The 26960-nt window shown below is 46.2% G+C and overlaps 1 protein-coding gene and 1 long non-coding RNA gene across 3 annotated transcripts in view; both read left to right on the forward strand.

The window, feature by feature from the left end:
- Positions 1–26960, forward strand: part of LOC111253461 (uncharacterized) — a 132311-nt gene that overhangs the window by 15167 nt on the left and 90184 nt on the right. The window lies entirely within an intron of this gene.
- Positions 1091–26301, forward strand: LOC147754865 (uncharacterized). Of its 2 annotated transcripts, none has more exons than XR_015329942.1 (2): positions 1091–5292; positions 5424–26301. It is a non-coding gene; the product is annotated as an uncharacterized LOC147754865 (long non-coding RNA). The 2 variants fall into 2 exon arrangements; XR_015329943.1 differs by having other exon boundaries at positions 6052–26301.

The following is a 26960-nucleotide window of genomic DNA, read 5'->3' on the forward strand; positions in this document are numbered from 1 at the left end:
GATGGCCTCGGCCATCTGGCGGGAAAACGCAGAGCCGCGGACAACTTTCGACCAGGGCTGACACACGCGATTAAAAACGACGCGCACTTTGATGCTTTGTCTCTGCATGTTTCTCTCCTCTTTGCTTCACATCGACATTTATGCACCTATACTGAAGCAACAGCACAAGAAACGCAGAAAAAAGAGAAAGCGTACTCGGAATACATTCGATTACAGTGCAGGGGACTGTTGCCGAAACTGTAACAGCGACAGAGGGAAGGCTGCCTAGGCCTTTATCAGAAGGGAGTATGCATCAACCTGTTGTGGACCGGTTAGATGGCGCCATGGCAGTAAGCTAATGAACAACTAGAGAAACGTCGAAGCGCTACGCACGACCTGTGAACAATTTCAGCCATCGACCCTCTTCCATCTTTTTTCTCGGCTGCCCTTCAGTGGCGAATGGCCATCGGTTTTATGTAGAGGCTACTAAAAGAGAAAAATAGTGTTTCTTGATACTGCTGCCTACCGGACGACCGCAGAGTGAAACCGCCAGCCAAGCAGCTCTTGCATGCTAAAAGTTGCCTATGAATGAAAGGTGCAGTAGAATCTACTTTCAACAACAGGAGCAACAAAAGTTGCTGCGATTGCTACTGCTGTTGTTGTCTTCGTCGCTGTTATTGTTGTAGCTGGTTGCAGGCCAAGGCAGCAAGCCTTCATTCCGAGAAAAGGATGTTATTGTCTCCAGCAACATCAAAAGCCTAAAGTGGCCCCAAAAGCAGTAGAAACCTTCTGTTCGTTGGCTAATAGCTTGTTAGCTTGGCTGATGATTATTCGCAAGAGGGCTCTCGTTCATTTGATATCGGCAAGCAGGACTCATCGAGGTGGAATCATGGCGGTTGAGTATAACGTCGACGCTCGGCTTGAGATGGCTGGAATTGCGTTTCGCTGCCAGCTGACTGCCATTCATCGATGGTCGTTGCTCGATGCTAATTTCAGAGATTGATTTTTGCATGAAAAATGTACCGTAGAAAGTTCCAGAAATACGATAATGTACGTCTACTAAAAATAACCGCCAACAGCCTGCACAGCAGCGACACAAAAGGTTAGAGTTTTCATACAGCTTATATAAAGATCTCTTAATACTGAGTGGGCTGTTTCTTTTTTCTAGGTGCTTTTTTGTATGGCTTGCCTGCGTGAGCGATTCGCCATCTTAACGCTGCACGTAGCCATCACAAATCCAGTCAAAAAAAGTTAGTCGGAATGTATTCATATGCAGTTACAGGTTATTGTAGAAAAAGGTGGCTTTGCTGATGATTCCTGAAAACTAAGAATATCGTGAGATCGAGTCGATAGCTATAGTATTTAAAGTCGCTGGCGGATACCTGCTGTTCTATATATAAAAAAAAGAAAAGAGATCAGGACAAGATTGCGTCATGTTGCACACGACTAATATTGATTTCATAATATGGCTACCGGAGTTCTTACGCGCCCCGGTGTTCAGTACAGATAACGGGGACGAGGGAAAAGTATCTAAAGCCACGGCGGACGACGACAGTCTTTGTTGCGGATGATTTCCTCTATCTCAAGGATATTAAGTTGTGGCAGTCATGTCTTCTTCGATGTACTTGCTGGTTCTGTAAAAACCTGATATATGATAGCACCTCTTCTTCCTCCAAGGGTCGAATCTCTGTTACCGACCCTAGAGAAGCCGCTTGATTCAATATGTTTTTCTGATGCCATTACCATCTGGTCAGTTTTATAGGCCGATAGGACATAATCGAATGGTCTCTGTTACTCAACCCGTCAATGGTGAATACCAAAAGCAAGACCCAAATAGAAATGCCATGATGCGATAACTATGTACTGAAAGACTGCTTATTTTAACAGCTTCTACATGCTCTCTCCGAAATTTTCATTGGTGTGCGGTAGTGTTTGAAAATGTAAAAGTGGAAACTGTTGTGGATGTCTTCGACGGCCATTCATGACGTGCAATTCATTTCGTCACTATAACGTTGTTATGATTGCAAAAAATTGGTAACTTAATAAGTAGGTCAGGTCCTAAGCGGAAGCAGTAGCTTTATGTAGCATCAGCTCAAACAGAGGCGGACTCGCGCGTCTATACGATTCTGGTGGAGATGGTGATTACATTATTCTTACTATAAGTCTATACGTTTGACCGTAAATGTCTTCATCGTGAATAATTGATTTATGCTGTAAAGGAGGAGTAAGCGGTTCTTCGTTGCGGTATTTCCTTCGTCTTAACCAGCCCAGCATGACCCAGCGATTTGGCTACTGTAACTGTCTATAGGACAGATCGGTTTTCGCATTGATACCGCAAGTGGTTGATCCATTCTATACCGAATTTATATTTAGGCAAATCACCTAGTGATTTATTTAGCTACAATGCCTTTAGTTTTGCTTATGAGGAGCACGTTGGCTCTGAGTTGCTTCTTTTAACGCATCGGCTTGAGTTTCTATGTGTGAACTCTGTTTACTGATGAATTCTTTGAAGTTCCCCGTGTCAATTGTCTGCCGGCAATCATACTAGAGTATAGTAGGGACCCTGGAAGGCCGGGAACAGCAAAAAATTATAGGTTGTGCCGCCGATTATTATTATATCTTACACGTAAGGTCTGAAGGTCTCTGCAAAAATATGCCTAATTACCTGGCAAAACTCTCTGAAAACGGCGCAGATACGAACATTAGAAGAATTTCTATCATCGTCGTCGCTATACTACAACGCACAGTCAAAAGACACGTAGCCAGATAGATACGCTCTACGTACGCACGCACGCACGCACGCACAGCGTGGGGGGGAGGGGGAGAGAGGGAGTAGCTGTTACAGCATCTGCAGCGCAGCCACTGACACAAAAATTGCGGTCCAGTGGTATGTAGCTGCTAGCTTTTCATTAAGATGAACAGGCAGTGCTAAGAGAGCCGATCCGGCGATTGGTTAGTACTGTCATCGACCCATTCGTTTGATGTTGGAGCGCATGCATCAGTACCACGTTTCTGGAAGTAGTGCATTGTCCTTGGGATCGGCCGGGCCCTGTGAAAAACATTGGAAACTAACGAAGAGAGTTCAAAGAAGCTCAGCAGGGGTGCGGTCGTTGGTGGGTGTAACTAGGTGAGGGAGTGATTATGGACAGAACATCTAGTCGATTTTCCATGATGAAGTAAAAATCGGAGAAGCTGCTTTTTTATGTAGTTCCTAAGCTTCGACTCACTAATTAGTTGTACGCTAGGGAGAAGGTCATTCAATAAACGTGATGTTCATTAGAGCGTGTCAGTGTTGCTGAATGTTTGTATTCTGTAAATATAGAACTATCATTAGCTAATTTTTGTCATAGAGCCACCTATACAGAAGTTAGAGCCTGCACATTGTAGCGTGTATTGTTCGTTAGAGATCGTTGAATTAAACAATATCTCGATGTTATGCTAGCTAGTCGAGAACCCGTTTGCATTCTGTAGAGCAGATCCAGTTTGATAAACAGACTTTTTAGTTGTTTTTCGTATATTTGCAATAAATAGTTTACCATACCTGACGAGACAATACTACAATTAATCGAGATTTGACCTTGATTCCACCAAGCCCGAAGGCTTCACTTGCCTGAACTGAGTTTACGGTGTAATAAATAAACAGGTTAAGTATGAGCCTTAATTTAAAAGTAAGAGGTGTTAGCTTTGTATCTATTGTAGAACGAAATAGACCAGAGTGCGAGTCTTGTAGAATTTAATCTTGTAATTACAAAACTTAATTACACCGAAATCAGCTCGAACCAAGGTTTTCGTCGAATTAATTCGAAATTAAACTTCGCCGAACATTAGGAAAGCTCTTGACAGTATCACAGTAGCGTAATAAACAAACTTTTACGCCTAAAGAGAGCAATTTTTTGTTCAAAGCGACATTTGCGGCGTTGGTCGTCAATGATCTGATTCAATGACTGCGCTATTGACTGGTACAACTTCGTTCTCCCACAAATCGGCATATGTTTTAAAGTCATCGCAATAATTTTTGATATTGGTAACGCTGGGCTATTTCACAGTAATTGTGTACACTTATAGGAAAAATTAATAGTGTATGTACATGCGGCAGCATGGCCTTTGACAGGAACCTACTGTAGAACTACACGTGGTAGCGGTTTCTGTTGCTATTGTACGTCTAGTGTTATCATCACTGATTTCGATGTTGTTCTTGTTACATGTTTTGTTGCCAGCGGCTCCAAGCAGTGGTTCAGAGCACCAAGGCAGCGTTTCTACTGGCGCAACAGCTGTAGCAGATGTAACACTGGTACAGCAGCTGCGACGGTCGGAATAGTGCCCTTTTTACTGTTAGCTCCCTGCTAACAATATGCCTCTGTTGTCGATTTTGACTGATGACGACCGTGATCCATACGGCTAGCGAGCTCTATGAGATGGCAGCAGTCACAAGCCGAGTCGCGCTTGGCCGTTTGTAGTGGGGCTGGTTTCGAATGGCGGCGTGCTGTTCTGGTGGTGCTGGACTGGGCTGATACTGAGGCCTACCTAATAAGCCGGGATGGAAGCAAGATCACACTTGCTGAGCTAGATTTAACTGTTCCATCTGTTGTTGCCTACATCTGCCATTACTGTATGGAGAGGTTAGATTAGTTTCCGATCAACCGAGCAACCAAGTCAACTAACTGAGAGTACTCGAACATAGGCTCTATTGGCGTCCCGTGATGCAACCTGTCATTCGGTCATACCTAGCATACGAGTAGGAACGAGCGAGCCGAACGGGCATGTTTTTCAACGGGTGCCACGTACACGACCATACGAAAAGTGATCTAACTAATTGTCCGTTGTGCGCCTTAAGCGCGGAGAAATTTTTATGCTACAGCAGATAAACGCTTATTCGTATCGTACAATCGGTATACTAGTACTAGCTGAAAACGCTCACAATATTTTCAGCAAGGTCAGCAACGACCGCAGCTGCCATATCGCTCTATAGCGCCATCGTCGAGGTCTTTCCAAATAGCGATAGATAGCGGAGTTACGTCGATGCTGACTTCGATACCACCGAGCGTGTTTCAGGTGTAATATCGGCGTGGGCTACCGGCCAGGAAAGCGTGTACCTTCGATAGGTTGGGTTGTGGTAGCCTGCACATTAACGACGTTCTAAGGTCTAATTAACTTGAAATGTTTTGTAAGGACGACGACCCCAGTGCTGAGCGAGTGAACCTGCAACAGCAGCAGACCCTGTATGAGGCAAACGGTTTGTCGACAGAAACGGTCGATAACAGATCAGAAAGAGATGCAACACCGGCGCCAGCGTCAGAAATGGCAGAAAAAAAGGTTCGTCTGTCCTTCCTGTTATCTGTAGACTGTTGGCCTGATACCTCCCGACGTTCGCTCGTTTATCCCTTCTATTCCACGTGGTGGCTGCCTTATAAAGGCTATTCCTGGTGTTCCTAATGTGATTGCAGCGCTGTGGTAATGCTAGCAGACGACACAAGAATCGACACACGACAACGGCTGTATTCGCGGCGAACACTTGACGTAAAACAGGAAATCGCCTCATTAGCGAAGGCGAGCGTGTGACCTAGACAACAAGGAGTCTGATTGTTGCTGTTAATATGCATAAGTTGGACATCTTTGTTTTTTTTTTATTGTTACTCCTGGGTTTGTTTTTATTGGTTATATTATTAGTGTCGTCGTTGCTCGATAATCTCGCCCAATGTTCGTAGTGAGCTCCTTATGCGGGTGTTGTTGCGTTAATATCTTCTGTCAAGTATAATCAGTGCGATAATAGGATCAAGAAGGATCTTCGACGTTCTTCCACAGAGTAGCACGTATGTCTTCTATGAATTGTGACACGAGTTAGTAATAATTGCTAATGAGGCAAACGTTGATGATCTCATCACTGGTTTTGAGAGTCTGCTCTCACTATAGATCCAGCCTACGTTACGAGCCACTCGTGTAGGCACAACACAAGGACAAGCAGGTTATCAGAACTTTAGGCTTAAGTTGACAAAATTAATGACGAATAACATTACGCCGGAGTGTTTGTCAGGTGACTACTGAATTCTGTTTCTATTTGTTTTTATGATCTAGGCGAAAGTTGCCGTCATCCAATGTGACCACATGGCCAAGTATATGCATATTCCAATGCATTGAGACCCTAGCCACAGCTGAAAATCGCGCGTGAGAAATCGTTCATCGAACGTAGAAATACGTCGTACACAAATCTGATCTACTTCGACTGATTGACGGGTCTGTTAGAAATACACTACGTCATTTTGTGAAGACAGTTGTTGTTCACAAGTTTTTTTTTTTTTTTTTGTCGATATATCGAACACTTGCTCCATATGCAACACCGTGTTAATACAACTTCAATGCAGTTTTAACGTCGGCAGTCGTCGGCCCCTACTGATTAATTGCTATCACCCTTAGACGGTAGGGGCTACGCGATGCGACGACGCATCGAACAAAATGAGTGAATAGGGGCAAAACGTATTGTTTCCCCAGATGTAAAAGCTGGAATTGCTCATTTGTTTAGTTTTTCATAGGTACAGAGTTCATTTGTGACGTTTCATTTCTTGGCATCGCCGGATGTGGACATAGGGGTCATGTATGTGTTACCTTGAGTCGTTTACGTGCAACTCCTCTTAACCCTAATAGCAACAACAAAATGACCGTCTACCCGTGGTGGCTGGACAATCACTGAGAAGCAAACTACGATTATTTATGTTGAATCTGATTAACCAGACCTCTAATGTAAAGTACGAATTACCACTTACAAACACGAAAATCTGCCAAATAGTTAGCAACACATATAGGAACACACACACGCACAAAGGAATCGTTGGCCGTCCTTGAATTTGTTGTGACAGCTGTTTCCTGGTCGATGCTGAGCTCCAATATTGTGTGTATTGGTTGGCAGCCCGCAAGACGGTTGTAATACTGATGTACGTAAAGCTGATTCCATTCAATCGCTTTATTCGACTGCCATTTGAGTCAGTGACCTAAAAAAATTATTCTCCAGTCATTAACGCATTACACACACGTCGTCCAAAAATAAACGAACCCAGTCAGGTAATAGGACAAAAGGCATTAAACAAGGCCGCTTTCCACATTATTGCCTGATTAAATTACTATTGAAATTGAACATTTCAAGTAAGTTTCTTTTGATTGTCAACTTCGACGCTTTTGACGTCACTCTGCCAGGTAGGCAGGAACAAACCATCTTTGCTGGATCGGTCTGGTGAGCGCCTTCGCGGGCGCTCTGAACGCTTTTGCTGTGGTTTCGTTCTCTGCAGTCTGTAGCATGTGGTTGCTCGGGTGTTTGCTAATCGGCCAAAGAGCTGTTCTATCATCTGGTAGCAGTCGAGTGTGCAAACATAGACAACAGTCACAAGATTGTCGAGTATTGATTGCCACCGCGAGCTTTGGTTTATTCTTGGCAATAGCCTAGCTTGACAGCGCCGGTAGTTGTTTGACCAGCCGCGGCAGCCAATATCAGAAGCAGCAGTCATCGCAATTGTCTAAACACGCGCGCATTTTGCGGTGGTTACGTTATGCACAGACAGAGAAAAGGCAACGATGTTTCTCAATATAGTTTTGTTACAGGCTGGCAGGCAGGCAGGCAGGCAGACAAAACTAGAAACAGCGGTCCTAACAGCATCGGCCAGAATTGCTGCTGGACGTAACGTCGTGCGATGTGGAGCGAAGCAATCGCACGATGCCGTGGCAGCAGAACAACACACCTTTCTTCGTTTGAATTAGCGTTTAGTGTCTTGCAGGGGTTAGAAATAGCGTGTAATCTCAACCGTGCGTCTGTCGTCCCTCGGGGAACTAGGGGTGATAGAAAATGTGCGCTGTATTCCATGGGCTAGCAACAGGAAAGAGCTAGAAGCATCAGCACGTAGTGTGTCAGAGAAGGCATATCTGTGCTTCTTTGCGGATAGAATCCTAACCTTTATCCTTACCCTCTGTACATAGGATTTCGGAGACTAGGAAGTGATAAACAATGCCGCTAATAATAAATAGAACGAACGAATCAATGACACTGAATCAATCAATGCGTAGCAAGCCTAGCCATTGGCCAAATGTTATTCTACGTAAATAACTAAGAACACTGATAGAGAGATAAAACTAAACACAGCATAGAAGATAATTATATTAGATAATTAATAATAAACAAGGAAGTCTTGATAGCGAGTTTATTTTACCATCATTGATACTGAATTGTACGCGAAAGAAGAGGAAAATGTAAGAGTATTTCTAATTATCGACCTTGTAACCAACTAGAAAGAGGAAAAAGTGATGGAAAAGGAAAAGTAAGTGACGGGAATGCGTATGCACTTAGTATTATTGGTTCAATCCTCGCGGAACACGTGTATCCCGCCGGATCAAGTGGTCTATTAGAATACTCCTTACCAAGGTTCCTTAACGAAGCAGCATGCGATGCCGTGGATCGATGATCGCAACCAGAGTACAGGACAGAGCCATCCAACTGTCTGGTGATCGACCAATCTAGACGCAACTGTTAGACCCGCTATAATAATAATATGATAATAATCACGTTTTCTAAAAACGATCAATAAATACTTTTATAAACATCTGAACAGGTGGTCTATAATGTGTGCTGAGCTCCGCCAAATCTCTAAAGAAGAATGTTTTCGTTTGTGTGCGGTAATTGTAACATGTGTATTCTGAATGCGGTTCAGCGTACGCAAACGGATTATTGTGCAGCTTCCTATTGCGTATATGTCAAGGGTTTTTGCCCGTTCTTTGGAGGGCTGTTGGCCAAAAACACGATTGATTTGAATCTTGAAAAGCTCAAAAGTCTGCCTGAGCATCGTTGTGGTCGTACACAGGCCGTAAGGTGGCTGCGTTCGGCCAGCGACCGCAAGGCGTACATTTCACAGCGTGGCGCATGTTTTTCCAAAAGCTTTTCCAAGGGGAATCGCCTTTCCACGGAAAGCTCAAGAGGAACGAGCGTGCATTTCGCTCTTTCGGCCAACGAACAACTTGACCGCTTCGTGGTTTTCGCAGCTTAGCTTCGCGTTGCGTGCGAGCAACGGCGTTGATTTTTTTCTTTGTATTTTCAAGTCTCAACTTGTTGCCTGAGGAGCCGCGTTCGGTGTTTACGGCGACAGCGATGTCGGCGGTGACGCTGACTTCGACAACGTCTGGGGGAGTTTTCTTGATTGCGCTGGTGGGGAAGCAGAATCTTTCATTTCTCCTTTTGACTTTTCATTTTCTTCCACTGAAAAGATTGCCGTGTGAGGCGGAGACACACTGCGTTTCTGATCGTTTCTCTCTGGGTTGTTTTACACTGTATCTTGCAGAAGGCTAGATGCAATTTTGACTGTCGATGCACTCGAGCTTACTTCATCATTCACACATTACGAAAGTGTCTAATACATTTAATACCGTTGCAGCAGCTGCGAATGCTGTTGTGTAGCGGTGTTTACCGTCACAAATCCCTTTAGTTTTGTTCGTTCGTGAAACAAGTGATTTATAGCGAAGGCGGGGTTCATAGCGGACGGACTGTGTGGTGACGCCGTCAGGCCTCACCTACAATGACTGACAGGACAGAGACACCTGCCATAAGCAAGTTATTCAGAGCACCTCGTTGCTGTAGCGCACTTTAATAGCGGCAATAGATCTTGGAATTGAGCGAGTAACCGACGATTTTTCTCTGTCTCTACCGGTAATAGTATTAATAATGCAGTGACACATACGTCACTCGGCGCTCATTGGTTTCCGCTACCATCAGAAGCTCGAATATTCAAATTGGCATAAACACCGAATTACCGTCGAGTCGGCTGTTTACGTCACGTGAACCATTTGATTACAGCATGTTTGAGGGTGGTGTAAACATTTTATGCAGACTGGGAAAAGAGTAAGCAAAATCAAACTGATTACATCCCGAAATGGAAATCTTACGCCATACTGCGTCGCCGTAGTTTCGCTGACAGGCAGGCAGGCAGGCAGGCAAACAGGCACACGGTAGCGACAACGGCAGCAAAAGCAACGACTCCATTAACTCCAGTTAGTACCAGGGCGATGACGAGTTATTCCGTTGATCCTGCTGCTGCCACATGTAGAGGTCAATCACCTGTCTGTGCTAAACTTGAACGAAATCCAACCAGAACGGATTTTCGATCAGAGTCGACTTTTAGCTGCGAAGAAGATTTTGTCGGACCGTAGAGTGAAGAGATGATCTACACACGAGCCATGGCTGGTGTCTATATTAAGACAAGTCCCTGTTGCTGTTATCGCAATTCGAACAACTGACCTCTAAATAAATCTTTATCTTCCGGATCATATATGTTTAAGAACTTGTTAAACGTTTGGCATACTTGGTTGCTATTATTTTCTTCTAGCATCTTAGTATATTACTTATAAACATTATATAGGTACGTATAGTGAAAAATACGTACACACTTTCAATCTATACTATCGTGCCATAATAACTAACCATATCATCAACTGGGAGTAGAAATTAACTAAGTGTTTGGCTCTCCCCGGCTTAGTACTACCGTATAAAATACGTTATTATAGATATAAGGTTTGCGCACGACAAGAAGGTTTATTATACTAATCTATAAGCAGCTTGCGTAACAAGTACGCTGGCCGTTGTAGGGCGCAAACGTTGATGTAGATCCTGCAAGACAAACAAGTTCTAGTCAAAGAAGCCGAAAGGCTGGTGCTAAGGTTTATCGGTGTGATCGTCTTGTCCATGTGGCTGAAACGAAGCTTCCGGCATTGATCAGACCGTGACAATCAAGCCATTGCCTTACCTGCGCTAGACATGTTGAATATTCAACATCGTAAGCCGTAATGACAATGAATAGTAGTGGCCACGGTGGAGCTATGCCGTTTCAGACATGCATATCATTGGTAGTAAATCGACATCGCGCGATTGTACGTGAACACAGTTACCGATAGTGAAGTAAATATTATTTTTCATCTCTATGCATTATGCTAGCCAATAACTTAGCAAAGTAGGTCAACTTTAGTTTTAAGGCTGGACAAATCATCCTATTGGGACAAATAGTTCGCGCATTTCGCATTATCTTCATGGTATCAAAGCATGCAACGAAGCTAGTATCGAGAAGTAGTTGCTCGTTGCAGCAGAACGCAAAGGAAGGCACAGCCTGTGCCTGTGTCTCGCAGAGGCAAATTTCACACATTCCATCTATGTTACTGTTCCAGTTGCAATGGGCTAACTGGTAGGGTCTTGTTCTTTCTATGTCCTTTAGCTGATGGGATGTGCTGTTGGTCTCGATAATTTTATGCTGTGTCTAGCATTCGGAGCCGTAAATGCTAGCAATATTCGCTTGTGGTGCAAAAGTATTCTTATCGCGCTCGGGCGCGTAAAGCCACACCCGTCACTGCTGGCTTCATAACGTCTCATACTGAGTAACAAACGGCAGTAAACGCGCACGCTGGCCTGGGTCAAGCCGAGCTAGTCAAACCGCTGCGGCTTGATAGCTTATCCAGTCACCGCGCGACGTTGTCGACGAGCTCACCGTTGTCCCATGTTACGACGGCGGCTACGAGCAAAGACGTCTTAGCATCGTCATCGTCATCATCATTGTTACCAGTAGCTACCGTAACTGTTAGCAACTCGACTGGCCCAATGACAACAAGAAAACGAGAGCGTGGGAAAGTAGCTGTAAGAACGATTGCGAACGTTGACGCTGCAGGAACGCACGAAACGTGGTGGGAATGGATCAGGTTGCAGGCCTCGCGACGCCATTCCCTAGCAGGCCAACAGGTATGGACTTAGCGATAGAGCGGGTAGTGCGCTGCCGCACGAGCTGGTCCATACAGCCAGCCAATCATCGACCTGGCTGCGTCATGGCGTTGGCGATGCCTGCTCGAAGGCTAGTTGCGTGAGTGGTAACATCAGCGGTGGATGTAAATGCAGAACGACAGGAGCTCAGTGGTAGCGGCAACAGTACCAGCAGCACCAGCTACACCTTGTCGGGTGAATGGGGGTACAACAGCAAAAAAGAGGTTGTCCTGAAAGTGACTAAGAATGCGTGATCTCGTTTTCCTCGGCGGGGGGTTGCTTTGCGTTGCTTTGTTTCGCTGCTGCGCTGTTCGGGTTACAGCTAGTCGCGAGCGCAGCGGTAATCGGTGGTGGGTATGGCCTTTTTGCTTTTCACGCTGGCCCGATGCTTCCAGTCAAACGAATCCTATACGGGCTGCATGGTAGCCTCAACGGTTGATCGATACTGAGCCTTCTTCTGCTACTGCTGTTGATGTCTGCCCGCTTTTCAGTCGTGTGGAACTACTGCACGTTAGCGACGCTCTCGCTGCCAGGATCGCTATCAGCGACGCCACAACCATATCAAAGGGGTAACAGAAACATAATGAATGGCAGCATCGTCGATGGCGACACCAGCAGCAGAACACCGCTAGTGCTCTATCAGGCAGTGTGCCTTCGTCCCGTTTCGGTTGTTCACCGACCGCGAGGTTTGAAAACCTATCGAAACGACGCCACCAACAGTGCCGCTGCAGCAGCAATGCCATACTGGGACATTACGCGAGTCTGTATAAGGGCGGTAACGTGCCGGGTCATTGCGACATTGTGTAAGCTGTGTATCGTTTGGTGTGTCTACGTGGCCATGGGTGCGTTGGACATCCACTGAGCGAGCCTGAAACGGGAGACCTGCAGGCAGGAACCAACATACCATCAAGCGAAACTTGCATAGCACCGTCGCCGTTTCATAAAAATGTTGTTACACAGTACATCACCACAGTTTCTGCTACCCCCTAGCAGTATAACTACCACTATAGTCTGCAGCAGCAGGCCAGCGTTCTCTCAGTGTTCCGCTTGCGCTCTTCTTGTTGTTTCGTGCTTCCATCATCAGCCGACATTCTACCGGCCAGCAGGCTAAATCACCCCACCTCGTTTTGCAGAGCTAGTTTTCAGCGCCGCCACCCCCCTATCTTATCTACAGTACACCCCTTTTTTCATATTCCCTGCTGCTACTGCCGCCGCCGCAACCAGGCAGAGTCGTTCTCTGTTCCCACTGCCCTTCTGTTATGATGCAATCGTAGCAGCAGGGACGTCCGTGCTGTTTGTTGACGTCCGAAGAAAACTGTACCATCAGCAGAGGCTGCGTCAGTCTCCTTGCATCGCGCAGTGCGCCCTGCTCCCTCGTCGCATCAATGCTCTCGCATCACCCCATCAACTCCCCGTTACGTTGGGTTACCATCGGTCTGACGGGCTGAGTGGGAAAGTCCGAAGGGAAATTTTATGTCCAAATCCACCTGCGTGGTTGCAGATAGGTGTTTCAGTATGGCTGGTCGCCGACAAGCAGCAGCCTCATGCCTTTTAGTGAGGCCGACAAAGATCCAAGACGGCAAAGGCCTCCATTTGGCCTCCATTTTGTGTCTCTTTTGTCGCCCTTCGTTTTGGTCTTGGCAGGTCAGGTTTTGCGTCCATTGCCTGCACGACACTACAACAATGGTTGTACTGCGGCAGTAGCGGAGAGCCGGCCGCCGTCTTGTATGCCTCCATACCCGCCCAGTTTCACACCAGTCTAGTCTTTTCGGCTCTGTTTGACGAAGGAAACTGTGGCTGTATATACGAAAGACTGTACATCCTGCTCCAACGGCCGGTGAACGCCCCGCCATTCGCTACTTGCCATCTTATACCCAGTTATATCCCCGTGCCGACGCCGTTCCTTTTCTGCCGTGCCTTACTTTGTTCATCCCAATGCCGCAGCGAAGGGTTCGGACAGTATACTGAGATGAACGCTATAGCGAACAGCCAGCGCTATACTGAGAAAGAACTGAGTGTAGCTTGGACCGCTGTGGAGTCGATGCAAGAGAGGAGATAGCCGACAGCGACAGTAATGTCAGTTTGTGCCAATGGCGGTGCCAGGCCGGGACGCAAGAGAGAAAGAGCCTTCCTGAGAGAGAAGAGCGATTCCCTTCTACTACCACTACTTCTGCCGCAGTGTCCTGCTGCGCCCCTGCAGCGCTCCCGACCCTCCGTCTCCCCCTAGAGGTTGGCTGGATAGCTGAAAAGAGACGACATTTGGGGCAACCAGCAGGCAGCATGGTGGGCACGGCATAGGAGCAAGCACTGCAGGACACGCAACGAGCAAGAAGGCTCTATTCTATCTACCCTGCTGTACTGTTCTCTTCTTCTCAACAACTCAGCTAGTAAAGCAGCTTTCTTGCAGCGCCTAGGTGCCTTCCTGCTTGCTGTGCTAAACTCAACTCTTATTCCACAGACGACACACAGAGAAGAAAGGGAGACAGAGGGTTAAGCCTGCATTCGTCTGCTTCCCTTCGACCGTTTTCCCATATCTTTCCCTCCGTCTCCCCTACGAACCACCCGCACCGACCGGACCCCACGCCCTTTATGGCCCATCTTCTCCTCAGTCGATCCCAGAAGCCCCGCTCCCAAGTGCCCCTTACCACCATACCATCACTACTCGTCGTCCCGCGAGTAGCAGCCTCATGCAGGCATCCTCCTGTTTAGCGGCAGCGGCAGTTTCTCTTTCTGCTTCAGCTCCAGCCCTGGGCATGTCTTCTCGGCCGGCCGGCCCTTTCTCACTTTGTGAGTCGCTCGTTTGCCTGGTCGGTCGGTCGGTCGGTCGGTCGGTCGCTTCCCTGCTAGCTGCCGCTACTGGCTGCTACAGGCCGCTGGACGCAGGACGTTGGGCCTTGCGCACTGCTGGCGGTTCGGGGTATGGGCGGGGCCTGCCGGCTGGGCACAAAGTTGGATAGTGGCAGGGGGGCGGGGAGCAAGCAAGCTAGCGACCGACGATGGCGGAGAGTCCTGTCGGGGAAGGATAGGAGAATTCGCCCCCCTAGAGCGCTAGAAACGAAAGAACGAACAAGCAACCGAGTGAACAAGGAAGGACAGCCTGCAGCAGCCGTTCGGCTGGCAGTCCGGCTGGAGTGGCGACAGAAGTTGAGTTAGGGCAAAGAGATAGGAAGGAGCGTCAGGCGGTGCGGGGTGTGGGATAAAGGAGCTGGTTTGCAGGCCCAGGGGCGTCGCAAAAGAGTAATGCTTGCCTGCCCGCCTGCCACCACCGCTGTCGATGGCTGTCGAGCTCCCGGCTTCCCGGCCTGCCTCACCGCTCTGCTGCATCGCATCTTGTTATTATGTGAATGGCGATGGTCCGTGCAAGTTTCGGCGGTGGCAGCGGCACAGGCCATAAGGGCTTCGTGCTCGCTGCAAATGGGAAAATGACAACGATGGCAACCGTCGATGGGACGGCGGAGTTAGGGTGTCTCTGCTGCACTCGGTTCTGTACTACGGCTCTGCAGCTGTGGCCAAATGGGACGGACTAAAACCGAACTCTGAGACGATCAACCGAGACGCGAAGTCGTAGTGCAATGGCCGAACGAATACTCATAGAGAAGGGAACAGACGGCGAAGCACAGCCTTTCCTGCTTTGTCATTCATTCGTTGGAACGAAACCACTGCACGAGAGCGGAGCTATAGTAGGAGCAAACAGCGAGAGCAACCCGCATCGTGCATTGCGTAGTGGTTAGAGAACTGCGTTAGGATTTGCTAGGAAAGGTGAAACGAAGGAACTAAGAACTGTCCTTCAAGCTCGAAGAGCTGAATGCTTAGTCCTCAATTTTTCGTATTACGTTGAGATGACGCATGGGATAGAAAAAGGGCGACGAACTACCTCGAGTGCGGATCGAATGGACAAAGGCAAACTGAAACATACTTAGATGACCGTGCTGATGAAGCCTCTGCTACTGTTTGTTTCCAGCGTGTTTAAGGTCGGCCCGAGAAGCCTGCTACAAAGGTCTGTCGAAGGCCGGGCATCGACGCATGAATAGGGAGTGCCATCGTCGCTGTTACGTTAATGCGAATACAGTTTTGAGCCGGCGTCTTGTAGGAAAACGAACACCGTGTTTGTGGTGTATCAAAGAACAACGGATCAAACTCTGGGCAGCGAAACAAAATTTGTCTACTTTAACTAGAGGCTAGATCTAGCGACAGTTCTGAGGAGAATTATTTATCGCAATTTTGTGATCATAATGAAATGGTATAATTTGCGATCGTGGAATGATTGAAATAAAAATGGCGAAAATTTTATCCCATTACAGGCCGTCGATTACTTTTGAGCTCAGTTAAAAGCTATTATAATGCTACCGACAGGGAAGAAACGGAAAATCGAACGTGCAATACATATATAGTTGTAAGCATGTTTATATAAAAATGTTTTATAAGAAACTAAATTAGGCGGCTAGATCGCAACCGTTCCCTAGGTCGATAGAACTTTTATGGATGCAATGCCACGAAAGAGATCGATGTCGAAATACTATTAAATCTAATATCAGTAATAGAGTTTAGAAATCGAATAGAGAATTATGCATGATATACATCAGTACAGCTGAACGATGGTCTAGTTTCCTGCATTAAATTGCAGGAGTACGTCGTAAGGGCCGGATATTCAGTCGGTGGTCTATCCTATTTATGAGGATCCCTGCACGTAGTACATACGGCGTAACCAATTTTATCTAGCTAGCGGATGTTTTGACAGAATGATATTCTCGCTACGCTTAGGTCGTTCAATTGCTCGAGGAAATAGCAATAGCCGAACGACAAAGCAAACCAACCTTACTTCACTTAAACCCCAGTTGGGCATCGTTCGCCTGCATATTTGATAGTAAATAGAAAAACCTTTAATATACCGATAGATTATCACATCGCAACCTATTGCTGTTGCCATATACTATATACTGAATGCGCTAGCTCCGCGAGGAGGGTAGACGTCATGAATTAGCTTTGGAAGGTACGCGTGTATATTTGATCTCAGCGATCTTCACTTGACGCATGCATACGCTTAATTCGTTAACATCTAAAGAAGGTTAGGCAAGAAATGAACTATAATGTTTGAATACTTCTAATGTATCTCCTTTTTATTTGAATCAACCATTCCGGAATTCACAACTTCCATCAGTGACCACGAATGCGCCTGTTTATGCCATGCAGAGATGTCGCCATCAAAGGCAGACGCTACCATGATGTCGTGAGGCGCTCTGCAATTTGTGTTGCAGCTGTCTAACCTATCAAATAATGCTGTTGACGTCCACGAGCCGGTGACCATGATCGGCCGGCGCAGAACCGACTAAAATGACTACGACTATGGGGACCAGCGTTACATGTCGCTGTGGTAGAAGCAGCGGCGGTTGCAGTAGTAGTAATATAGGCTGAGTTAAGCATGGAAGCCATCAAAAATATGGCTTTGGCCGTTTGCGCACGTCAAAGTGCGGGCAGGTGCCTGCCTCGCAGCTTGGCAGCGGTATGTAGCCATCACGCAGATCGCCTTGTCTCCTGACGACGCTGATGCTGATCGTAAGGTCGCGCTGGCACAAGAGAACCTACGTGAGAATCGCAACCTTACGAAGTTGACCAGGAAGGACTCCGTTATCGTTTCATTGTCGAGAGCTTCACCCGATTGGTTCAAGCTCATTTCATTAGTTCGTACATTCGTTTCTTTTTTATGGGGAGTAGCTAGCTCTAGCGCTTCGTAGTATATTATGGCACATCAGTGTGTGGCTTAGCTGCGAAGGTGATGTACACGGAACTCAGACTGTCCTATTCTCGCCATTGATGGTAGATAATTTTATCCTAATTTTGTGCTGCCGCAGAGATAGAAAGCTAGAAACTGACACATATAGGAAACAGAGATCCAAAAGATGAATATGTGGTCGAGGCGCATTATGTATGTAGCTCTCGCCAACATTAAGGCCATAAGCGTATAATGTGCGCCGCTCTGCCGTCGCATCAATTCAGAGTGGATACAGCCACGCCTATGATCATAAGTGTCCTGTTATATCCTGTTTCTCTAATGCGACAGGACAAAGTACTCTTAATGGACAGGTCGCGGCGAGATGACCAAGAGCACAAAAGTTTTTCATTACTATTATGTTGTACTAGGTTGTTTGCTAGCTGGATGCCTTCAGCTTATGAGTAGAGTACGATAGCTCAGAACCATATTTTAGGCCAGACCGCTATTCGTGCATCAGGTTCGAAACGGAGAGAGACATGAAACGCAGTCTGTGATGTTCATATTTCATTCGATGTTCTTATTGTTATTATTGCTCCGTTCCGTCATTCGCCTGTATTTATACTCTTTGTCATTATAAGTTATATGCTTGTCTGCATATGATCATTGGTATCGTGGCTGTTGTTTGATGATGTTAGCATGATTCGCCGGTATTAAAACTGGTGAAAATGAATTTCCCTGTACGTGTCATGTATGTGCTGCTGTGTATGTGGTCGAACATGCATCGTAAGTTACATCCAGGGTATAACATTACATACTTCTTCCAATTACCCTAGTTAACAAGCGCCGGCGATGCCTTTCGCACCATCGCTGTCGCACCATGCCGCGCTCAAAAACGCGGGCTTACGAAAAATTTCAGCTCCAGGCGTTCGTCAGTGGCGCCACCAGCAACAACAGTAGCGACCACAGCGGCAGGCTCAAGCAATTGCGATGGAGCGATGGAGAAACCAATACCCACACGCTTGATACGGCGGTAACACGAAACAAACTTGTAGGGACATCACCAGTGCACATGTCAGTAGGGCCAGCGTACCGCTGACCTAATCTTTCTAACTGAACACTAGCGGTCCACTGTCGTAGTAGACACTACAGCCTAACGAATCAAATAGCCCCAGCTTATATTCTTAGGTCCACGGCAGGCAACAGGACCTGTTCCAGTGGCGTGTAGTAGGTAACAGCAAGTTCTGAGTGAAGACTGCCACCCGCCTAAGCCGCCCGCCCACCTGTTTGTTCTGGTTCGTTTAGTCCAGCGCATCTTAGCCGCATGTCAGCTAAACTTGGCTAACGGCACCGAGTAACAGGGCAAACAAACTGGCGGCAAAAAAATGGTAAGCGGCAAAGGCAGGCCACTACCGAATTTCCTGTCTCCCAAGATATAGATAGCTTCAGCTGGAGGACGATCAAAGCTGAGCTACATTTATGTGACGTTGACCAGGCAATAACAGTCACATAAGCATGTATACAGAGAGAAACAGTCTGTATATGCTTGTTTTTGGACGCTGCTTGTGGCCATCATGATCAGAGGCGGAAAGTTGGCCATGTACGAGCCCGGGCTTTTGTTGATGTCGGTACTATAACTGCAGCTACGGCGGTCACACAGATGTACCTCGATCGCCACCGCTAATAATTCGTGCTGCAGTTTCGATTAATGGCGCTTCCACAACTAGCGAGAACCATCGCTATCTCTGTGTAATAGTAGATCACACCGCTGGAATGACGGTGATCGTTTAGTCGATGTCCGCTGCAGAAAACCATGGCTTCAAGAACAGATTTGTCTAATAATAATAACAACAATGATAAAAACAGATCTAATGACACACGCATGATCTAATAAGTTCATAAATGACATACGGCAGCCAAGCTTACAAACAAAGCTAGGTACCGTAGAAATTTTGTCTATATTGTCTATAAAATTGTTCTTTAGGCACATCACAGTGTTGACTTTCAAAGAAAGTAAATCTAGATCTTGCAACACGCTACTGTTATTGCTAAGAATTAACCAGCGATTACTAGCAAACTATAGGATACAGTTGCCTTGCGTATGTCACGGCAGTCGCCAGTATTCTACAATATAATTGTAATTATACATCGTTCACGCTCTCTTCGTAACGATTTTACCTATTCGATACATCAAGAGTTACTTCTCGCTCCGGCATCTATTTTTCGTATTTATTACCGTTCGTTTCTAGCCGTCCCGCGTTAGCAACAGATCGACAAGTAACGTTTCGGTTGACGCACTCGTTGCTTAATTCGACGGTGCGGTGAGGTTGACACTTGGGCCAACCTAATTGTATCGTGACGCGTCACCTCGTGGGCTGACAGCGTTAGATATAATAATGATTTGCGGTAGCGTTTCCGTTGTCACCAAAACCACCATCTCTATAGCGGCTGCAACGACTCTAATGCACACTGTTTTGCTTTCTTTGCCATCGCTAACTGCTGTAGCTACGCTATTAGGTCAACAAGAGCGGAAGCCGTTGCTATTTTTTCTTGACTAGACTCTGTTAGGCAGTCAATCGACCAATCATGCTAGGAAGATCATAAGAAAGCAAAGAAATTCTCGATTGCTTGACGTTCCGTAGATAACTTGGCCGTATTCTCTGATGTTTCGTCGCGACTGAGCCTATTCGAGAAAAGGCACGTTTTGCCGCGTCCAACAACGTCCTAGCACGTAGCGTGCCGCCGTAATCATAGAACAACCTCTATGAGCAACAGAAGTAACGGTCTCAGCAGCAGAGAACAATCACACCTCTTCACTATTTGCATAGAACTGCGTGGAACTGCTACATGTCAAATCACGTAAAAATGGCTAACGCCGTTCTTAATGTCTACTGTGTTGCAGTTTTCCTATATCAACCGTCCGACGCCAACGTAGCGATTCCGGTGGGCAGAAAGTAACTTAAGATGAGCCTCTATTGGTACTGCTTTGCCTACTGAGCCTGCTTGTATTATCTTGAAGCACAAGCATAGGGTCAGTTGATCAGATAGTGATAAATTTCGGACGCTAATGCAAATGACAAACTGACAGAAAGTAAACATGTGTTGACAGCCTTATGTTTTACCTTCGCATCTCATGTTTACGTTAAATGCATATAAAATGGCCAACGTAGTAGGCGCTGTCCAATATGACCGATCTGGCTTTCCTCTTAGTTATCAGTAGTTATGCACTGATCTGTTGTGGACTTCTCCTTGGATTGTCAGTGTCCTTTCGGCAGTGAACGAAGGACGATGTTAACGGAGACAGTCCGACTGAAAAATAGCAATACGAGCCTCCGCATAAGTACCGAAGATGACTTCGATTTCAGCTACCAAGTGTTTAATGATAGCAGTAACACGACGAGGCGACACGTATAGACATCTGCACTAAGTAGCTCCACGAGAGAAGCGCCAGTTCCACGTAATAGCACGATGATCCCTACGACGTCCATATGAACACAACGGTGACTATCGTTCCTGACGCGGTGTCGTCGTTTCTGTGTTCCATTTCAATACTTCGAGGCCGATTTATCAAAGCACTGCTGCAAGAGTGAGTTGAGACGAGCACTCGTCTCCTATCGACGTGAAGTGAACAAACCGGAATCAACAACATCAGTATGAAAGGGCAGATTAAAACAAGCTCGTAGAGGTCACTTGACACTGCATAGCGACTAGTGAGTGTAGGTGGAGCAACTGGGAGCGATTACAGAGGGATGGTCATCACTCTGATGATATGATAATCCCGGCACCATTGAAACATGTAAACATTAGAAACTAAAAGAAGCGCAGACTTTCCGCTGGAGCAGAATAGGGCATGTCGTTGCGCACAGACGATGCCTGTGATGAGAACGTGATGACTCCGCCACTTCTTAGCAAGTGGGGGTAGGTTGATAGCACTTGCCCACAGGAAATGCTCTTAAAACTACATTATGTTGTTTGACGATGGCATTCGATATTATTATTACAATGATCGGACCAACCTATGACATGGTAGTATAGAAGGAATAAGAATATTATAGAATATAACATGCAGTGTCATTGTTCAACATTTTCTGTATGTATATATACATATATGTGTGTGTGTGTGAATTACAACAGTTTATGCCAACCATAAAGTAAGCGTTCAACGCCCTGTAATAGGTGGACACTGCATTGCTCACAGTCGTGAGGAATACGTAACCCCTAGACCCGCCTTTTTCATGATGATTATGTAGATGTTTGTGTAGGTGGTAGTATATTTTTTATGATACAAATTAGTGGACAGAAAACCCATCTCTTTTCTGATATCGGTCTTCTAACACCCGCTGCTGCGATTAATTAACGCGTTTATACTGCCAATGAGGCGTAACACGAAAAGTGTGTGACCCGGCCTATAATAAACACGGGAAGGGGGGCTGCTTGGCAAAAACGACGTTCCTCTAAACGTTAAAAATGCAGATTACCTAATTCTAGTAGCATTGAAGTAGCAGCCGCCAGCGTACATTGTTAGCCGTATGGTAAATCTCCCCACTATCTCCCTTAATCAACTGTTCACAGTGGAAACGTACCTGTATAAAAACTAAGCATGGACATACCCGACCCCTCATCCAATAACGCGTACATGAACATAACTGCTCCTATGGCTAACCTAGTTTACTCAGACGTTTGCCCCATCTATTCTATGGTTTATGACACATAAATAATTGTACTCTGTTCAAGTTAAGTGATGCGAATGGCAAACGCGTTTGTGAAACCACTAACCTCCTTCGTAACGAAGCTTGTAATGCGTTTGTGTGGCGACCGAAAACGTTCTCGCTCAGAAGGGCGCGTGGGCTAGAACGAATCTTGCTTATTCACACACAAATCGACCTAGGGCTCTGAAGCTCGCAGGCCATTGCTTCATCGCAGGCTGGATCGGATGCCGTAAGCCACTAGGAAGCCGCACACATTTGACCTATTGGTTAATCGCCATATTCGATTCGGCCGCAGTCAACAACCAGCCGATCAATTTAACAGCGGCTGGTTTAGCTGTGAGCGTCTTCACTTTAACTTATCCAAGAACGCTGTCGTCTTCTGATAGTCTATAATGCTACTGATTAATATTATCATAAAGCAGAGTAGACATGGCGTGGGCAGCGGCGTCCGCGTTCCGTATGATGCTCGTACAATAAAAAAGCTAAATTACGATAATACAGTTGTTGTGCTTTTGAGGTCATCGCTACGTGGCTGGTACAAGTCTTGCTGGTGATTGTAGAGTGATAGTTGTGTGTATCGCCCATAGCCGTCGAGACGTTCTTACAATGTATCGTGAGAACTGGTTTTTTTTTTTTTTTTTTTTTTTCGGTTGTCACGTTATCGGCGCGGGCTGCTACCTGCCAGTGCACATAGGCTTGTTTGTTTGGATGCATTCTGTTCTACTATAGTATTGAGTGTATTACTTCCGATATCGGTTCGCCCGCCTCATCGACAACAGCCCGCTGTACGGTAACGGTGACCACAATCCCGAGGGCAATGATCTATTTACTTTCAAATATCATGCAGTAGTATCGATTTGTAACCCGGCGGGCAGGCAGGCAGGCAGGCAGGCAGGCGATATGTAGTGAGAAATAGTTCTGTTGTGAACTCGAACTGGAAGAAGCCAATAGTTGTAGTGCTATGGAAAGACACGCATCGGATCTCATAAGATTTGCGGGTTCAAATAACGACGTACTTCATCGACCTGTGAACTTTACGCAAACATAATCGTGTTGTTACCCCTTGCGCCTTCTTCGCTGACTACTCCGCAATAGCAGAGCAAGATAAGCATGATCAGTAAATATAATACGTGGGTATAGCCTTGCTTTTTCAAATACGCTACATGCTCGAAGCTAGCATGAATCTCTAGCTTATTATTAATCAGTGACGGAACAGAAACGAAACCAATTCGAGTTTTTCACGATGTCGTGCAGTTCGATCATCATTCGACTGCCAACACGGCCCTCTCGGCCGTTACTGCAGGTCGTATATACGCCTCGCTGCTGAAAAAAACAATAACGGCCCTGTCGGTTTCGCTCTTATTGATTTGCCTCTGCTTGTATCGTCTAGTGTCGATGAAGCACGCCCAGGCAAGCGGATCGCCTCCAAAAGAAGTGACACAAACCCAACCGTTTGCGCAGCCTATCTAACGACGGCCACGTTAGACCCCGTGGTTTACCGAGTTTCCCTGGTGTGCTGAATCGCTTTCAGCGGCCATAGGCAGGAAGGCAGGCCTCCCCTTGAATCGTCGTCTTGACGATTCACTCACTGCTCGCTAGCTGGAGCCAACGATGTTGGTGGGTCATTCCGGCGCTCGCTTACAGCGCATCAGCATCGAAACACCAATCGAGCTACTACTGTAATACAAGAAGCTACGCTGTTGATGCCAGTTTACTTCGTTTAGCTCGCTCGCGTCACCGTTAAGCAGACACATCCTCTTTCCCTCTCGATGTTGACTGGCCCGTCAGTCATCGGCTTCCTGCTTCTGTAATAGACAGCCAGCCAGCCAAGCAGAGAGGATAGGCAGGGTTATTACTACCAGACAAGCCTAGTCTATTACTGTGTTGATGCCGACTTGCGCATGTCGTTGCTCTACCCTATAGAGCAAAGATTGTTGACGCTTTTTGTTATTACCAGCAATGATGCTGTAGTTAAGCCTGGGCTAAGCGTCATGCATACATCGTTCGTATTGGCCGCCAGCAGTTCGTGTTGGACGGGCGGGCGGACTCGCTGCTTCTAGCCTAGTCCTTCGCTCATGTCGGCTGCGCAGCAGCTCTGGCAGACAGCCCAGTGACTGTGACTCACCACCCGTGATTGTTGTTGTGGGCTGCTGACTTCTGGGTCGAGCCGTGGTGTGCGTCGATAATCAAAAACTTTTTGCTAGGCTTAGCCTATACAAGATCGATTTTTGCTCCAGGCTCGAATCGGTCGTCGGTAAACGGCTTGATCAGAGTCGCGGTTCGTATCAGTCGATGTTTTCCGTAGGCGCGCATCGGTGGCCTGTGTAACCTTTCTGTAGATATACAGTGTTGATTATTGAGTATGTGCATTAATTCAGCCTCTATTGCAGATTGTTCGAGCTTTTCTGAATCGCCTATACGAATACTTTGAATTCGGCTGTTTTGAATCGTCTTTTCCATTGCGTTCGAAATCGGTGAATGCCCATGGCCAGTCTGGTCGTACTACAATAATCCTCTCTATGTGACTAGCTGCTTTAGGTGTGTCGTGCATTATCAACACCTTTGTACGATCTTCAATCGCAGTAGGTTGCCATGGAAACTCGATAGCCGCACATTTGTTGATCTACTTCAATCGTGTAGGAAGATTCTTCAATGACTAGAACTTTTTAGAATTTTACGTCTTGTCTTCTGTACGTTCGATCATCTCTGTTGCTACAGGAGCAGAGCGCAGTGGCGGCGGTTATTTTTACTAGATTCCCTCTTTTTTTTTTACAGCCAAAGAGGAAAATGTCTGCGTATTTGCTAGGGAATCTTTCCCCTTGACTTGTTCATGGCAAAGCTTAGGTTGCTTGCGAAGAGTCTACGAACGCGATTAAATATAAGTTGCTGTTAATTATTCGCTAATACGTAAAGAAAGTGTCTCGAGCTACACACCCAAAGGCGTTTCGTTTCCATTTTGACTTTTATGCTTTTTTGCTTTCGGTATTATGTGGCCTTTTAAAATCAAGGATTTCCGTATCGCAGTTTTTGATCTTCTTTCTTCATATGTGCGCTGCTTACATCATGGTCTTCGGGCTTCGGCGTTTTGGAAGGAGTTCGATGCCAGACCACTCACCGGTCCCAAAGCTGGTATAAAAACATAAATTACAAATCGATTTAGCTCGTCGAAAGCTCCTGATTAATACCAAGAGAATGGCGCCTTACATATAGTAGTGTGGAATTTTTCTTTAAAAAAAATTACTTACAAAAACTGCCACAATTACAATTTCTGCACTTTATTCGCAATTTATTATTAAATGTTGGCAGAAAAAAAAAATTCAGGTTAATCTAGAGAGCCGCGTCTTTACACAGGGAACCAGTGGTGCGATAAGTATTAGAGGAAGAGTTCCAAATGTCGAATTTTAACAGTTAGCCGATGATAGTCGTCCTAGTAATGGCGGTAGTGGCCGTAGTCGAGCAGTTCCGTCAGACTTTAGGGCTGTCTGCTCCCTCTATTGGTATCAGAGCGCGATGCTACGTCCCATCGTTCGATGCGTCTCTGGTGCTTTAATGCATTTCACTCGGTCCAATCTTGATGTTCGCTGATGCCAATAATATTGGTGTTCGCGTCTCTCTAGAAATAGCAAGCCCTCGATCGGTCGCCGTGCCTAAGAACTCGCGTGTAGCCAATAGGTCAAACGCGGTCTCAACGCGGTGCTTCTTCGTTTCGTCGTTCATGAAGCATGTTCGAGCGTTTGCTAGACTCGTTGATGGCAGGAGAGGATAAGGGGTGTTTCTGCCCCAGCAGAAGGTCCTAGCGAGTGTGATAATACTGTGTGCGCTTACATGCCTAGATGTGTATATATATATATATATATGTACGCATGAGACCCAAAGTGGGGATAGTTGAACTGAAAAAGAAATGATCGTTGTATTGAATTAGGTGGGTTTCAAGGACTCTGAAGAGCTTGAGCCTAACAGTGACTATACGGGAGAAAAAAGTAGCGTTCGAGATGAATATAAAGAAGGCGGCGAACATCGCTGAGCAGTTCCGTAGCGCCTAGATGCTTGTTCGTGGCCTTCGAGAATCGAACAGCGAAATTCTGCTCAACAGCAATGGGGCTAGCAGCTTTCGAAATTGAACCTGTGGGGTTTTTTTTAGGGGGGAGGGGGGGGGTAGAAAGAAAAAGGGGGAAAGCTCGGGGGATGAGGGAAAGATGATGTGGCGATGGCTTTTAGTTGGTTCGTGGAGGTGAACGCGATTACAAGAAGCGGACACGTCAGCAACAAGCAAGTACTAAAACTACCATTGACAATTAACGGACGGCTACTTTGTCGCTTGGTTCGATGTGATTCTCGGATGGCCGGCTATTGCCGTTACTAGTACATACGAACTAGTTCTTTTTCTTTGCCCTTGTGCTTGTTTTTTACTTGTAGCTGCACCGACGAATCGTTATTGAGGAAGACAACATGAGGGCATTGTACTTGCCTTTATTTATCCTGTTTCGTTGGAGTTTCCAGAAGCTGAATTCTGTTAGACCCGGTTCCATTGGCTTGATTCCCTCTCATAGCTGAATCGTGAAAGTGAAGACTTCCGATGCAGCGAATCTTCATTCGAATTATCATATCTTATTGGACATTATGGACTATAATGGCCGCTTCCTGAACACTGCTAAACGCCACTGTAGCATCGCGGGAGCTTAAAACTTGTAACGAGTCGATCGTCGAGGGAGCCAATGATTGAATAGGTATTATCGCATAGTAGACATCACGTCTATCTAAATGCTGCTACTGCTACTGCTACTGCTGCTGCTGCTGC

The sequence above is a fragment of the Varroa destructor genome, unplaced genomic scaffold (assembly GCF_002443255.2).
Source record: "Varroa destructor unplaced genomic scaffold, Vdes_3.0 BEIS01000006.1, whole genome shotgun sequence".
NCBI classification, from domain to species: domain Eukaryota; kingdom Metazoa; phylum Arthropoda; class Arachnida; order Mesostigmata; family Varroidae; genus Varroa; species Varroa destructor.